Here is a 17,768-nt window from a genome sequence, read left to right on the forward strand (position 1 = left end):
TAAAGACCTTGGTTTAAACTTCAACCGGAAAGTAGTTGCTCGCTACTACCATACGGTTGATATGTCATCAAGCTGAATGGAATCGAACTCGATAGTTTTTGCTAACAGATAGCCTTTCTCGCCTTGAGCTATGATGTAAATTTGATATGCCCTTGAGTTGAATGTAATCGAATTCGAGGGTTTGTTGACATATAACCTATCTCGCCTTTGAGTTATGTTGTACTTGGCTGGAGAATAAATCCCTTTTGCAGATGACTCATTTGCTGTGAAATTAGGTCGAACTGTTGGGCATGATATCCTTCGTCGTGAAGTTGAAATCATGGATGGCTCATTCGTTGTGAAGTTGAGCTTAGAGTTGGATATCCTGCGTCGTGAAGTTAAAATCCAAGGATTGTCTCACCAAATTGGTTTTGAGTTGGATATCCTTCATCGTGAAGTTTAAATCAAATCTTGAGTGAGTTTCACCAAATTGGCTTTGATGTGAATTCCAATCTAGAGATGGATGTTTCTTGTGGGCACGATATCCTTCGTCGTGAAGTTGAAATTGTAGATGGCTCATTCATTGTGAAGTTGAGCTTTTAATTGGATATCATTCGTTGTGAAGTTGAAACCTAATCTAGAGTTATATTTCTGTTTGTGGGCACGATATCCTTCGTCATGAAGTTGAAATCGTGGATGGCCCCTTCGTTGTGAAGTTAAGCCTTGAATTGGATATCCTTCGTTGTGAAGTTGAAATCCAATCTAAAGATGAATGTTACTGGTGGGCACGATATCCTTCTTCGTGAAGTTGAAATCGTGGATGGCCCCTTCGTTGTGAAGTTGAGCCTTGAATTGGATATCCTTCGTCATGAAGTTGAAATCCAATCTAAAGATGAAGGATGATGGTGGGCACAATATCATTCGTTGTGAAGTTGAAATCATGGATAACCCCTTTGTGTTGAAGTTGAGCTTTGAATTGGATATCCTTCATTATGAAGTTGAAATTATGGATGGCCCCTTCGTTACGAAGTTAAGCCTTGAATTGGATATCCTTCATTGTGAAGTTGAAATCCAATCTAAAGATGAATGTTGCTAGTGGACACGATATTCTTCGTCGTAAAGTTGAAATCGTGAATGGCTCGTTCGTTGTGAAGTTGAGCCTTGAATTGGATATCCTTCGTCGTGAAGTTGAAATCCAATCTTGAGTAAATTGCTTGTGTCGCTTCGAGTCCAATATCATTCGTTGTGAAGATGAAATTGAATCTGAATGAAACTAGAAAGTTGTTTGTTGAGTCCAATATCCTTCGCTGTAAAGTTGAAATTAACTCTAAAAGATGCAAAAAATTATGTATGCAAAAAAAATGATGAATGTGATGCTCTTAAGTACGTCTAAGATGCATGCAACATGAATTGGTTATTTTATCTTCGGGATGGAGTCTCATTTTTGTCTGTCAGTCTTGTATTTGAGATCGACCATGCCCCATTTTCTTCTCAGATTGTTGACAATGTCACAAGTTCTATCTGGTCTCTCGAACTGATTGTTTTCAAGAGCATTGTTCGTTCTTTCTTCAATATAGGCAAAATGAGCCTTAACAGTTTCCAGGACCTTTCACATTTGAGATTGTCCTGTTTGAAAATGTTTTTCTCCTTTCTCTTATTTTAGCGGGAAGAGAAAAAAAAAGATATAAAAGTGTAAGAATTCTATAAAACATTGTCCCTTAATCCATGCTCGTAAATGAATCAAATCATAAAATGAGTTCAAAGAATATCAAAATAATCAATAACTCTTTATCACTTTCAGAGTTATAGCTCTTTGACAAATGTCCAAAATTGATGAGTTGGTTTTAGGTTGGCTTCCTATCTTCTAAGGTTTTGGCCACCAAAATGTTGTTTCTTTCTCGATGATTTTGAATATCGCAACATGCCCCTATTTCTTGGCTTGGCATTTTAATCGGATGCGGAAAAAATGACGTAACTAGCATAGTCAATTACTAGACCTTCTATTTCGGTCCTCTAAAATCTTCCATTTGTTCAAGCTTTGTAGACTCCTCTAACAAAGGTAGTGCGAAAATATCGGTCTATAAATGAAATTCCTGAGTGTTCATGTGAAATTAACTATAACAGGTGTTCCTTAACTCCCTTAGTTTGTCATTATCAAATATTTCTTGTTTAGATAAATTTGATTTAATTTGTCATTGTTTGGCTAGCCAAATCCATAAAGTCAGGGCGTTTAACCAATTGCTTTAGAGGGAAAGCTTAATATTATAATCACTTTTATCAGGTTTCCTCTATAACCAATTGCCTTAACATAATAGCTCAGTTTTTACGGATTTAGTTTCTTAAGATTGTCAAGAAGAACCTGTTATAGTCTAGGTGTTTGTTGAAGGTCAAAAATTTCATCTTTAGAGTTCAATTCCCAAGCAACTAACCTAGACTAGATTCACCTACTCGATTATTCCATCTGTAAAGATCATGATCATCATTAAACATCTTAAACAAAAAGTATAGTAATGTCATATGCAAAAGATGCCCCGTGTTGTCCGTACCTATACACACCTAAATACCAAGCCTCTTTTTCATTCCCTTATGAGTGGAGAAGGCTATATTGGTTATTTGCAAGAGAAGGGTATGATGTTTGAGCGTATCTTCTTGGGTAATATCAAAGCCTTGTTTTACCACTTTTAAATCATGATAATTTGTCAAAGATCTATAAATCTAATCATTTACAGAATTTTTAATTCAGTTGATAATCAAAGAATTTCAATTATGCAAATTTGATTCATTGCTCCTCGTCTTTAAAGTAACATAAATTTATATAAATGTTCTTACAAAAACTTGAGAAAATATGGGGAAAAAAACAAATTCAAACAAAATTCCTCAAATGATGAAATGATTTTCCTCACTTTAATGCCCCTAAGTTGTTGAAGTCGATCCAGTTCTTGTTACGCATCTTCTGCACGATTTTCTTGAATGCGTAACAGTTTTCAATAGTGTGCCCTGGGACACCGCCATGATATTCACAATAAGAATTCTCATCATACCACTTGGGGTATGGGGGCTTCATGGGTTCCAATGGGTATGGCAACACTACGTGAGTGTCAAAACGTTATTGGTAAAGTTCCTTGTAAGTCATGGGAATAGGATCAAAATGTTCCCATTTTTTATGAGACATGTGAATGTAACAAAAAAGAAAAAAAATGTGAAATATGCATGAATGCATGATACATGCAATGTTCGAGGCATTGATCCAAAAATGTGTCTATTATTATAAATAATCCTTATTGGGGACAAAAGTGTTATTTCTTAAGAGACAAAAAACATTTTAAAAGTATATTCTTTTAGACCCCGAACATCTTCTGACAGGTTAATTTGTCTTCCGCCTTTTTCTGTCACCGATTGAATACTATATCGAACCGTTCCGGCCTCTCTGAGTTGTTTTTTGTATTTGTCCCAAGAAATCTCGAATGGTTGCATCTCTAGTTTTCACTCTCTGGTGAGTATGCCCTCAATGAAAGCGCCTTTGGAAGCCTCCATTCAAGGGAACTATATGAAACTCACTTGTTTGCTTCTTGAATTCGTTAACAATGGCCTCCAATTTTAGCTATCATTTTACCATCTTGTTCTCGTTGTCTTTGAATGGACTTTCCAGGTCAGCAACCTTTTTCTCATCAGTGGCCTTTTGGTTGTTTAGAGGGTTGTTTCAGTAGGTTTTAGCTCGTATTCGAAGGCTAGAGAGTGAATTGAGAAGCAAGGGCTAGCTTAGGTTTGCTTTGGGTCGTTATCGACCGTCGTTTACGGCGTTGAGTGTCGTCGGTGAGGAACATTAGCCTTGGTTCATTGGAGAGAGTGGCGCCCGTGAGATAGAGGGAGGTTGAGTGGCGTTTTATAGCTTTTGTTGATGGAATTGAAAGAGAGAAAGAGGGGGTGAGGTCGAGAATCATGCAGAGGTGGGTGGTGAGGGAAGAAAGTGTAAGCGAGGTGAAGGAGTTGTCTGTAGTGGTGGATAGTGGGTAGGTAAACATTGGGCCTAAAAAAAATATTAAATAATAATAATAATAATAATAATAAATATTTTTTAAAACCCGGACAAAAACAGGTGTCTACATGCGCATTGTAGGTAGAATCGGGCAAACCGATAAGTCCTTCGTAGGTTACATCCAGGTCGAAGTCCTGCGGAATCTCATGTAAAGTGATTAGAAAATCATGGTCCGTGAAATTCGTCATGAACCCCATAAAAATTAAAATCTGCTAATGATTGAACGAAATGTTATCCAAGTCATCTAAATTAAATCACACCCGGCGTTGTATTAGATGCTATACGATTTGGAAAAAATGTAAAAGTCGTATAAAACTCAAAAACCAATTTGTAATAGGTAGCATATCAAATTTCAAAATAAGAACGCCAATTGCATCAAAATAATTCATGACAGAATCACGCAAATGTAAGGAATCAAAAGTGTGATTAGGAATATAGTTACAAACTTGGAATTTACGGTGTCGGATATTGTCGAATCGCCAAGCCTCTTCATCATCAAAGTTGAGATAACCTTGAAGTACTTCCTCAATCGATACAGAGAAGGTGTGCCCTTTTCAATGACGCTCGCGATAATGGTCATGATCGGGTGCATGATCATCGTGGGTGGGCATATCTTCGTAACTCACGACAAATGATAGTGAATGTTATTACTGGTCGCAGTTTCGACTAGAGGAATACGTCGTCTCGGGGCTTGGTTGTGGTGGCAGACTCAGAAATCTGGAAGTGAAGTCATCTGAAAAACCAAAAATAGGATGTCACGTTAGCAATGATTCGACATTAATAAGAATAGAATTTACCTCGAGTTGTTTGGTTTGTTCAGGTAATGTCGAATGTACTGAATGAGCGACATCCGACATCGAATGAGAATGCGGCATTGAGGACATTGCCATCCTCATAATTTGATGGCGATTGGTTACTAGGGTCGGCTGAATTTCATAAAATGGGGGGGAGAATTTGGGGGGAATGTTGGCGGTAAGGGAACAAGGGTTTGATTGGGTTAAGCTAACATGTGCCATCCTCATAATTTAGGTGCTAATGTGCGTTGATCCCCTCTCTTGCTTTAATGAAATGGCGCGTTCAATGGTTGGGGGATTTTGTTGTTGCCATTCACGATTTTAACTCCATTTTTTCCTTGAATGCGGCCAAATTCAACTTCAATTGAACCAAGTCTTCGCTTCGACTTTGTCCGATCTTCAACTAAAATGTTTAGGGTACCTACAAAATTCAAATCAAGAATTAAAAACATAAAATAAATGAACGAAAATAACAAATGAAAATTGAAAACTAAAAATTGAAAATAAATTAAAAGAAACGAATTAAAAGAAAACGAAATAAGTTGCCTCCCATCAAACGCTATTGTTTAACGTCGTTAGGTCGATAACTCAATTTAAAGCGTTCTTTATTCCAATTCAATCTCCTCGTCTAATCCAACCAGAACATTTTCATAATACAACTTTAACCTTTGGCCATTTAATTTAAATCGGGTTCCCGAATTATCTTTTATTTCTACTGCGCCATGAGGGAAAATTTGAGTTACCGTAAATGGTCTGAGCCATTTCGATCGAAGTTTACATGTAAAAAGATTAAGTTTAGAATTAAATAAAAAAAACCTTTTGATTAACATTAAATGATTTAAAGGATATCCTTCGATCATGGAACTCTCTCGTCTTTTCTTTAAAATTTTGGGTGCTATCGTAAACGTTTCGTCGGATTTCTTTTAACTCTTGAATGTATAGATTACGTGCTTCTTCGATTGATTCTATTTCCATATTGCATTGCCTCATTACCCAATAGGCTCGATGTTCTAGTTCAACCGGCACATGGCACGGTTTACAAAAACCAATGTTGCATGGAGATATCCCAATCGGCCCTTTATAAGCCTTTCGATATGCCCAAAGCGCATTGGGTAACTTTAAGCTTTAATCCTTCTGATCTGGCTTGACAATCTTTTGTAAAATCACCTTTGTTTCGCAATTCGACACTTTCGTTTACCAATTTGTTTGTGGATGATAAGACGTGGCGATTCTTTGTGCCGCGCCAAACTTCTTCATAAGCTCTTCGATAATGCGATTAATGAAATGGGTTCCTCTATCGTTAATAATCGCCCTTGGTGTGCCAAACTTGGAAAAAAATAAAAATTTTCAGAAAATTCACAATTGTTCTCACATCATTATTGCGGGTTGTTTTCGCTTCAACCTATTTCAAAATATAGTCAACATCGAGAATAATATAAGTGTTACCAAAAGACGAAAGAAAAGGACCCATATAATCAAGACCTCATAAGTCAAAACTTTTGCATATATGGATTGGATTTAAAGTCATTTCATTTATACGACTTAGATTACCTGCTCGTTGACACTTTTCACATGATTTGCAATGAAAATAAGCATCTCTAAAAATATTTTGCCAAAATAAACTGCATTCTAAGATCTTGTGAGTAATGTGTTTTAGTCCAAAATAACCGCCACACGAGTATGAATTATAGAAATTAATGATCGAGTTCACCTCTTCTTTGACGTCACAACGACGGATTACATGATCGGAGTAGTGCTTCCAAAGATAAGGGTCATCCCAAATGTAAGATAGGGATTCCCTCTTGATTCTATTAATTTCTGCTCTTTGTAATTGCATAAGAATTTTACCCATGGCTATGTAATTTACCATGTCGGTAAACCATGGAAAATCCTTTTGTTGCGCCAACATTAAGTGTTATTCTGGAAATTCTTCTTTAATTAGTGGGTCGGATGAGATGATATGAATTCGGTTCAAGTGATTGACTACTAAGTTTTCTCGCCCCTTCTTGTCTTTTATTTCCAAGTTGAATTCTTGAAGGAGTATAATCCAACAAATTAGCCTCGGTTTTGCTTCCTTCTTGCTCATCAAGTACCGTAATACTGCATTATCAGGAAAAACGATAATGTTAGTACTAAGTAAATATGATTGAAATTTTTCTAAAGTAAATGCTATGGAAAGAAGTTATTTTTTGGTTGTAGAGTAGTTTATTTGAGTCGAGTCTAAGGTGTGTGACGCATAAGCAATGACGTGTGACTCCTTGCCAATTTTTTGGCTAATAACCGCGCCAACGCTAGTGTCGGAGGCATCGTTCATCATCTCGAATGGATATTCCCAGTTTGGTGGTTGCACAATTGGTACCATTATTAGCTTTTTCTTCAATGTGTTCCACGATTTTTGGTACTCCGGATTAAATTCAAAAGCTTGGTCTTTTGGAGAAGATTACACAACGACTGCGTTACCTTCGAAAAGTCCTTGATAAACCGTCAATAAAATCCTGCATGGCAAAGAAAAAAACATACTTTCCTTACCTTATTGGGGTAAGGGAGCGAGCGAATAACATTGGTCTTGGCTTGTCGATCGCAATATCGTTAGAAGAAATAATGTGTCCTAGAATCAACCCTTTATCGATCATAAAATGGCTTTTTCGTAGTTTAGAATAAGGTTGCATTCTAGACACCGCTTTAAAATATTTGATAAATTAAAAAGACATTAGGAAAAAGTATTACCATATATCATGAAGTCGTCCATGAATACCTATTTACCTTTCTCGACAAAATCAGAAAAAATGTTGAGTATGCAACGTTGAAATGTGGCAGGTGCATTGCACAGTTTGAAGGGCATTTGCCTATAAGCGAACATTCTGAAAAGGCATGTGAATGTTATCTTTTCTTGATCTTCAGGCGCCACTGGGATTTGGAAGAAACCTGAAAATCCATCGAGACAACAATAATGAGTTTTATCGGCTAATCTTTCTATTAATTGATCAATAAAAGGTAAAAGAAAGTGATCTTTACGAGTTAGAGAGTTTAACTTCTTGTAATCTATGTAGACCCACCACCCATATTGTGCTCTAGTTAGAACTAACTCACCTTTCGGGTTTTTTGATTACCGTAACATCGGTATTCTTAGGTACAACATGAACCAAACTTACCCAACTACTATCAAGATCGGATAGATGACATCGGTGTCGAGAAGCTTCTGAATTTCCTTCTTTACCACTTCCATCATCAGTGAATTTAGTCGAAATTGTCCTTCTCATGATGATTTAGCACTTTCTTCGATATTAATCTTGCGTATACAAGTTGAGGGACTCAACCCCTCAATACCGGCTATGGTCCAACCAATAGCTTCTTTATACGCACACAATATCTTTACAAGATCTTCTTCCTCTTCCTTGGTTAATTTATTCAACACAATCACTGGTAAAATATCGGTATCGCCAAAAAATACGTACTTCAAGTGATCTGATAGTTCCTTCAATTCGATCTGAGGAGCCTACAAAACATAAGGTAAAAGTTTAGATTTCAAAGGTGTAGTAATTTCATCAGAACAAATAGAATTAATGGAAAAAGTTTATTCAAACTCCCTAAATTCACCATCAAAGTCATATAATTCCCTGCAAAACTTATTGACAAAGTTAATTTTAATAAATTCATCAACCGCATGCTCAATCACATCAACAAAAGTAATACTTTGAATCTTTTCAAGATACCACGTCACTTTATAAACATTAAATTTAATGATTTCACCATCGAATTCCATTGTGAGAATATCGTTCCTCATGTCGATTTTTGTATTGGTAGTGCTAAGCAAAGGTCGCCCAAGGAAAATATCATATGAAGTATTTGAGCGGTCTTTTTCTATGTCGACGACATAGAAATTTACTGGAAAGATTAGAACATTTACATTTACTAAGGTATTCTCCAAGAGTCATTCTAGGTAGATAACTGGGTGATCCACTAATTGAATGGTAACTATTGTGTCTTTCAATGGTTCAGCTGAAAGAGTGCTGTAAACAGATAAAGGCATCACATTTATTAAGGATCCCAAATCACACATCGCCCTCTTAATACCCACTTTGTCGATTTTACAAGGTATGGCGAACATGCCTTGGTCCTTCAACTTTGATGGAAGCCGTTGGGTCAAAACTGTAGAAACTTGTTCTCCAATGTTTACTTTCTCTTACTCTGTAAGTCTTCTTTTAGTATTACAAAACTCTTTAAGGAAACGACATGCATTGGGACCTTTCGGATTACTAAGAGTGGGATGTTGATCTCAACTTTCCAGAAGACATCTAGGATCTCCTTCTCCTTGGCTTGATTGTCTTTCTTTATGAATCTTGATGGGCAAGGAGATGGTATGAATATGGGGATAGTGCGGATTCAGGTATCGGATTCTTCTTCTTTTGAATTATGATGTCATCCTCCTTTTGGGATTTGGCGTCACTTGCTTCATAGTTCTCCAAGTCAATTGCTTCTTCATCTTTTTCTGAGTTTTGGCGTCAATCTTCTCTCGGATTGGTAGGTCGACAATTGTTCCGATTCTGAGAGTGATTGCGCCCACATTCTCCCGTGGGTTCGCTTCGGTTTGCCAGGAAAACTTGACGTATGATTATAAGTGGGCCACGGTTTGTGCCAATTGACTGATAATTTTTCAATTGCTTGTAAGTGTGACTTCGTGCGATTCTAAAATTTTTCATGGGATTGTGTCAATCATTCCATAAGGGTCTCAAGTGAAGCCTTCGACGGTTGATATGATTGCGGTGGCCTCGGTTAATAAACTTGATTCGACCTCTGGTTTTATGCATAGCTGAAATTAGGATGATCTCGCCACCCTGTACTGTATGTATTGCTATGGGGATTATAGGGCCTTTGGGGAGGTCCCAAAAAATTACCCACGACATTCACTTGTGTGCTCCCTTCTTCTTATAATGTTGGGCAACAATCGGTTGGGCGGTCTAGCATCGTACAAATCCCACATACTCTGGTTGATCATTTCTTTCTTGTAATAAGGGAATTAACAATATTAGTTAATTTATCGATTTTACTTTCAAGTGAAATGGTGCTTAACTCATGAACTCGTCGTGTTAGATTCACTCGATGCGCCAAACTGCTGAGAGTTGGTTGCCATCGTTAAAATTAATTCCCTCTCTTTGTTTGGTGTCATGTTGACAAGAGCTCCTCCACTAGCAGTGTCAATTATTTTCATCTTCATGGTAAGAAAACCTTCATAGAAATGTTGTAGAAGTGTATGTTCAGTTAATCCTTATTACGGACAGCTCGTACATAGCTTCTTGAATTGCTCCTAGTAGTCATAAAGTGACTCCTCATTCTTTTGTTTAATTCTTAAGATGTTTCACCTCAGTTCGCTTTCCTTCACTGCTAGGAAAAACCTTTCAAGAAAAATATGAATTAAATCAGCTCAAGTATTTATTGAATTTGGTGGTAAGTAAAATAACCATTCTTTTGCAATGCCATAAAGAGAAAATGAAAATGCTCGTAATTTAATTTGGTCTTCGGATACTCCCTGAGGTTTCATGCTTGAACAGACCAAATGAAATTTGGCTAAGTCTTGTGCGGCCTTTCGTTAGAAAGGCCGTTAAAGGTCAGAAGTAAATGTATCAAGTCCATCTTGAGTTGAAACGACATATCACCTTGAGGAAAGACAATGCAAAGTGGTTGTTGTATCACATAAGCTACGGCTAGTTTACAGATGGTTTGATCCCCTATTGGTTCTGGATGTTCTGCGTCATATGTCGGATTTGCAAAGGATATGAAATCAGCGTCTATTAGATTGGTGGACTGCATGGAATCTAATGAATCTTCGGTGTTTTTTTCTTTTCGTTTCTTTCTTTTCTCACAAAGTGTTTGACCGTGAATTCGTCTCGCTTGCGCTTTGATTTTTAGATCACATTCTTCTAAAATGCCTGAATTTTTCATGGTCATAAAAACAAGAAAACTAAATCAGTAATTGTCATAGTCCTCAGCAATGACGCCAATTTTGACTTTCTTCGTTATGATGTCAAAATAAAATAGCCTTAATCTCAATGAAAAAAAATAGTAGAATATTGAGAGTAAGTGTCAATCCATAAGGACTATGAGTATAATAATCTTCTAGCTTGTGAAATTTCTTGGGATATGGCTTGTGAAGAGAATTTAAGGGGGCTTTTGGATAATTGAAACGTAGTGAAAAGAAAAATAAAAAGATTGAAAGATGAATTGAAAGAAATTACAAAGAAAACGAGAAATACAAGTAGAAAGTTCAATTGATTGAAACAGATTAAAATGAAGAAAGTAAATTGAGATAGTGAAATTCAATTGTAAAAGCTAGCCTTGGCTAAAGCTTTTGCCTCGATTTTAAATCGATCCTTGAAAAGGATTTTACCTCTGGCCTCACGCCGGTTATAATATATATGGTTCAACCCCTATAACTTGTTTTTCTCTCCAATGAATCAAGAATATAAAATCTATTTTTAGATCTCAACTCTTTGTGAGTTAATAGCGTTTATCGCATATTAATTCAATGTTTTTAAAATCTGGAAAAACCCGACTCGGATTCTATCGTCTCAACTGAGAATCTAACTCGATTTCAGTTCACCATAGCCGATCCTTCCTCCCAACTATTAATCGAAACTGAAGTTTAATTCCAACGTGCACTTTTTGGAACTAAATCACTTTGATTATAAAAGGATGGTTGATTATCGATCCTTGATTCCCAAAAATTGAAAACGTAACCCTTGAGGGTATGAAGCGCTTTTCGATTCTCACGACTTAGAATCGAGCCATTGCTTTAGCCCTTGGCTATAGAAAACTTAGCTAAGCATTGTAGAAACCATACTTAGCATTTTGAAAGAAAAATAAAGTAACTTGAAAAGTAAAAAGAAAGAAAAGCTTTTATAAATGTAAAGGAAAGAAACAAGAGAGTTTGAAAATGATTGAATGCTAAGTAATGAGTTGAATGATGCCTTGAAGCTTACCCCCAATAGGCATTTATAGTCCTAAAAAAACATAGAAAATAATATTCAAAACAAAAGATAATTACTAAAGATAATTCCTAAAAATAAAATTAAGATAAATCTTAATTTAGAATTAAAATTCGGCTAAGTCTCATTCTCCATGCCACTGCTAACTGGATCTTCTAGAAGCTGTTGACTAGGCACCACATCAACTACCACGTCATATTCACGTCAGCTACCATATCATCACCGCATCAACTGCCACATCTGTCGTTGATTATATGTCATGTCGGGTGTGTCATGTCCTAAGTCGTGCTCACTAACCCGATCATAAATCCAAAAAAATAAAAAATTACACAATTTCGTTGTTCTTAGCATAATTTCTGGAATTCAATATCTTACATCGAAAATGAATGAAAATGTCCAAGTTAGCAACTACAATTATCTAATCAATGATTAATTAATCATAAAATAATGTATAATTTAAACACTAATTAGTTAAAAGAGGGAAAAATGGAAAATTGTTACAGAAATCAGACGGATTGATACGCGGAATTTCTAAAGGACGTTCAAAGAAATAACAAGTATGTCTTTGTCATTGCGGTTTTCTGTCAAACATGTAATCATTTCCATTTGTTAAAACAAGAAGAAAAGAAGATGCCATTTTTGTCACTCTATACACCATTTTCTTCCCTACTAGTTTTCTATTAGAGTTGAGATCCATCGATGCTAAAACAATGGAACAGTGTCCCTAAGCAAGCTACTAATGCAACGAGCCTTCTTCACCACCTTAACCCTTTTCTTTTCCCCCTTCTGGTTTCCACTAACAGCAAACGACGTCGTCCCTTCTTCTTCTTCTGCTTCTTCTTCCTCCTCATTTCCGGTGGTGGCGCAGTGGGTATTTCTCGTCCTTTGCATTTCCAAATGGTGATTGCACAAGCTACGGCCTTTGACCCTCATTTTGTTACACCTCCATCCTTTCCCGTTCTCCCTATTGCACCTCTGGTTTTGATTCCTCTCCTCCATTAATGCATCCATCACTACTCTCCTTTTCTTCAATGGCTTTGCCTTTTCTTCCTCGCACCACCGCCCTAATATTCATTTCAAATAAAACCCGTATTTGCAGGAAAATAAGGGTATTATTTTCATTTAAAAGTTGGAATTTTTACATACCATTCAAGGATAGGGAAGACGAAACGGAGCTGCTTGAGGATGATGTCTGTACAAAAACGGTATGCCCAAAACTGTGAAACACGCCAAAAAACAATCCCACCATAACGATTCATATGACAGAAAAGAACCTAAAAAGATAGTATTATTAAATTTTTTTTTACCTATCATTAGTTGACATGGACCAACTATCGATGGTATCTTTGGAATCCGACCCATTGTCAATGGAGGAAAGTCGAGCGTTGATTCGACTGACCATGATATGCTGCGGCGGCTGTTGATCAGAAGGTGGGTTAGATGGCTGAGGAGAGGACGACGGTGGCGGAGGTGAAAGGGAGCGTTGAAGGTGAATTCGACTGTTTCTGATCCTCATATCTTGACTGGGAGTGTTTTTGTAAGAAGACAAAAGGAATGCGGAAAGGGAGGGGGGTTTTTGGTTATAATAATTAATAAATGGGTCAGATTTGTGAAAATGGCACTGAGAGGGATTGGTTTGCAGGCAAAAGGACGCGACACAGGATAAGGCACGCAGCAAGCGTGTACGGTGTAGATTTGGTGTGTGTTTTTTCAGATTCTATTGTGAAGATTAATTTTTTTTAATTTAATTAGAAAATATATATTATGTTTATATTCACATAAGTAGATGGCGTGTTCTACAGAAAACATTTTCACTTGGTAATGTTATCTCGTTAAAATGCTTTTCATAAAATACATTTTCGTCACGTAATAGAAATGAGTGTTCACCCACGAATTAATTAGCAGTGTGTGTTATTTTAATAATTAGTCTTTTTAAATGAAATTTCAGTAAAAAAAAACTCAAAAACTGAAGGGTGAGTTCATTTCCCTAGTCTTTCCCCTATCGCTATTCTCCATTCATTCTATCTTCTCTATTAAAATATGAAGGTTTTGTGTGAGAAAGGACCAAACTTGTTGAGCCTTAACAACCATCCGAAATTGAAAAGGGTAAGAATCATCTCCATCATCTCGAAGGCTTTAAGATAAGTTCATCTCCTTCATATGCAAAGATGTTTCCGTGTGTTGAGAGGATTTAAGTTATGAAAGTTGTTTCATTCTTTATTCATTGTATTTTTATGGTTTTATATTTGTATTTTTACTTCTTTTAGTCTTGGGTTGATTAAAAAAATCGCGTTTATACTTGCTTGATTAGTAAAAGATTTTGGTGAGTTATCTAAAGAAAAAAAAAGGAAAAAATTAGAAGTTAGTAAAGAGATTCCTCGAGTGTTTTGTACTAAGAAAGTAAACCTTTAACTTTGAAATATTTGATGAAAATCATAAATATGCTCCCTTGCATGTACAATGAATGTATTTAACAGTGCTTTGGTTGAAATGCATATTTTGGTGATTTGAGTGACATTTTTTGTTAGAAAATTTTAAAACTGATATATGTGTTATTAGTGCTAGAAACTTTATGAATCATCTAGAATCTTAAACCACGTGGTTGTTACTATTTAAATTGATTTTTGGGGGTTAAAATTGTATTCTCTGTGTCAGTAGTGGGCTTACATCTGAGAGAGGTAATGGATCAGCTAAGTGCTAATGGAGTGGCACATAGCTTAACCCATTGGGTTTTAGTGTGATATTTTTCTGTTTGGTTTGATTTTGAGAACCCATGTTGTATTTTTTTTGGTAGAAAAAAAGTTTATGTTAAGGGTGGTTCTCCCGTTAGATTTAGGGTATAGCTATGATTCAATCGGGATTTACATAGAGATTTATAAATTGTCCATCAAAAGTGATAGTGGTAGGTTTTTAACTTGCCCTTATAAACTCAAACTTCTGAATTTTAACCACTTGTGCCAACACTCATCAACAACACCCATTTTGTATTACAATTGATGTAATGTATTAAATCATGCCGTTCATAGTTGATATATAGAATTATTTATTTCTTAATAAAAGTCAAACATATTCAATAACTTTCTATATAATTTGTTTACTACTCTATCTACGATCGTTATTAAATAAATTTTAAAAAATATATGTTTAATATAAATGTTTTACTCGTATTAATAGATTTTTGAGGCACGTAAATACTTCTTTAGTTATGGTATTTCAAAGCAATTACATATTTTATTGCTTGTGACATCCTATTAAGTTAGATTTCTCCGTCTATCATCGATTGGCTCTATTGATAATTGCTTAGAATATATAATGTCGATATAATTACTCATATTGATTTTGAATTATCCATATAAATATACTTTACTAACTATTAATATATATATATATATATATATATATATTACAAGTCAAAATAAGGAAATTATTGCACTTAAAAAATAATGAAATAAGATTGGTGGGTTTTGTTTAGGGTGTGGAGTACTTTTTACCAATGTTATTCCTTCTTCATATATTTATCCCTATCCTTGCATACAATGACGATGATATATATATATATATATATATATATATATAGTAAGCCAATGCTTGGATCTAGATGAGTTCCTAGAATAATAATAAGAGAAATATTCCAATTCATCTTCCTTTTTATTGTAATTGTTATCAAACAAATGTTAAATAGTATTGGTTCCAATGAAAAAGACAATTGACAAATCATGTATTGCTGGCAGTAAACAAGTCTCATGTGGCAAAACCAGTGTTGTAGATGTAGGTGCAGCCTACAAATCAAAATAAGGGTCTGGAAAATGATTTAGAGAGAAAATCCCACCAAATATTGGGATTTGGGTTTAGATTTTTGAACCCTAGAGGTTAAGGAGAGATAAATCGAAATGTGGAACCATATTTGTGTGGTTGCAGTCTTCAAAAATGTGTGTTAATTGTTATGAGTGTCGGTGGCGAGTTGCATTTCTTTGGTAGTTCAGTTGGATGCTGAGAGAGGATCTAATCACCCTTAGTCCTTATTTGTTATTTTCCTCCTTTTTCCCTCCTTAATTATTTGGGTAAATTATTGGATGGATAGCTTTCCTTTTATATTTGTACACTTTTACTCATCAAATTCAAAACAACTTAAGTTTTGGTCACTTATTTAATTAAGTTTTGATCAATTAGTTAAAAAGGTTAACTTTTTTCCCTCTGAATTTTAGATTGATCATTAGACCTTGACTTTTAGATGAAGTATCCATTTATCATCTAAAATTTAGATAAAAATATCAATTTTACCCTGAATACAATAGCCTCTTGTTACTGTCATCACTTACCATCATCGTTGTCGACCACTACCAGTTGTCATCGATTGTCATCGCCGTTAACTGTTAGACCCCAAGATTTATTGTTCACTCATTTTTTTTTTATATATTTTGAACGTGAATTTGGTATCCTTTTCACCAAAAATGCCTAAAACTCAACAAATCTAACCTCTAACCTATAACCCTTCGACTTCCTTTAAAATTAAATTATAAAAATAGATTTATCATTAATATTCTTTTACAAAAATTACATCAAAAATCTAAATTTATATAATAATTAAATCCATAAATTTTGTTTGTAGTATTGTTATGTTATAATTTTCTATTATATTCATAATATTAATTATAAATTTTAAATATTTATAAATATTAAAGATGTGATATAATAAAAATTTATATATATTAAAGAATTATAATTATTATTATAAACGTAACAAAAGAATAATATAACAATATCATAAATAAATTTTTATATATTTCATTATGATATAGGTTTAGATTTTCAAAAATAAAAATATATTAGTAATAAATTTATTATTATAATTTAATTGTAAAGGAAGTCGAATGGTTATAGGCTAGATTTGTTAAGTTTCAGATATTCTGGTGAAATAGATACAAGATTCGTATTCATAATGTTAGAAATGACACTACTATAAATTTTAGGGTCTAACAGTCAACGATGAAAGTGGTTGTAACCCCCTAGACCCAGCCTATGCGTTTCGACTAAGTCTAGCGGATTACATTAATGATTTTTAAATACATTTTCCAAAAATGTTATTTGATAATTTATATCATATTACAAATGACATTTATAAAAGTATAATAAATAACAATAAAAACTCAACTCGTATAAAACTAAAAGCGATTAGGTAAAATAAGACAGATAATAAATCTGAAGCACAGTAAATCAAATATGAGTATCAAAAGCAGTAAACATCATAAAAAGATAAGTACTTCAAAAATAAGGCACACGTCACCATAATTAAAAGCAGTTCGGAAGATAGAAACATTACAACAAAAAGATTTGTACTAAATATGCCAATCCTCCAAGTGTCTGATACAGAGTGTCTATTCGAGAATATCTGAAATGGGGTAAAACAATTTGAAAAGTGAACTAGAGGCTCAGTGTGTCCCAACAGTGCATAAATATAAACATACAATTATGTTTTTTTAAAATCAGTACATATCACAATAATTAAAACATCATAAGAGTTTTTAATTTTAAAACTCTGAATCGTCCTCCAACCGAACGCCATGTGCAGTTCCCCAGAACTGCATAACCTAAGAGAGTGCCTTGGACGTAGGCTTACCCAGTAATAATCTCGGGGCCGCAGAGCCTACCCAAGGGTTGCCTTAGGTCCATAAAGAATTACCAGTCGGTGCTGAATCTATCCAAGGAATTACCAACAGCGACTGAACCTGCAAGAGTCTTCATACCAGATGCCAGAGTACCGTGTAGAAAATATTTTTCAGACGGTAACCAGTATTAGCAGTAAATCAGAGTTCATACAGATAATCAGTTCAGTAAGACAGTAACCATAAATCATAATTCAGGCAATCATGCTTTACATTTCAGTAAATCAGAAATGAGGTTTCAAAACATGTATTTTATACAGTAGTCAAATCAGATCAAACATTATATTTCAAATCAGAGAAAACATTCATGTGC

Source organism: Hibiscus syriacus, unplaced genomic scaffold (genome assembly GCF_006381635.1).
Source record: "Hibiscus syriacus cultivar Baekdansim isolate YM2019G1 unplaced genomic scaffold, ASM638163v2 tig00002840_pilon, whole genome shotgun sequence".
Taxonomy (NCBI): domain Eukaryota; kingdom Viridiplantae; phylum Streptophyta; class Magnoliopsida; order Malvales; family Malvaceae; genus Hibiscus; species Hibiscus syriacus.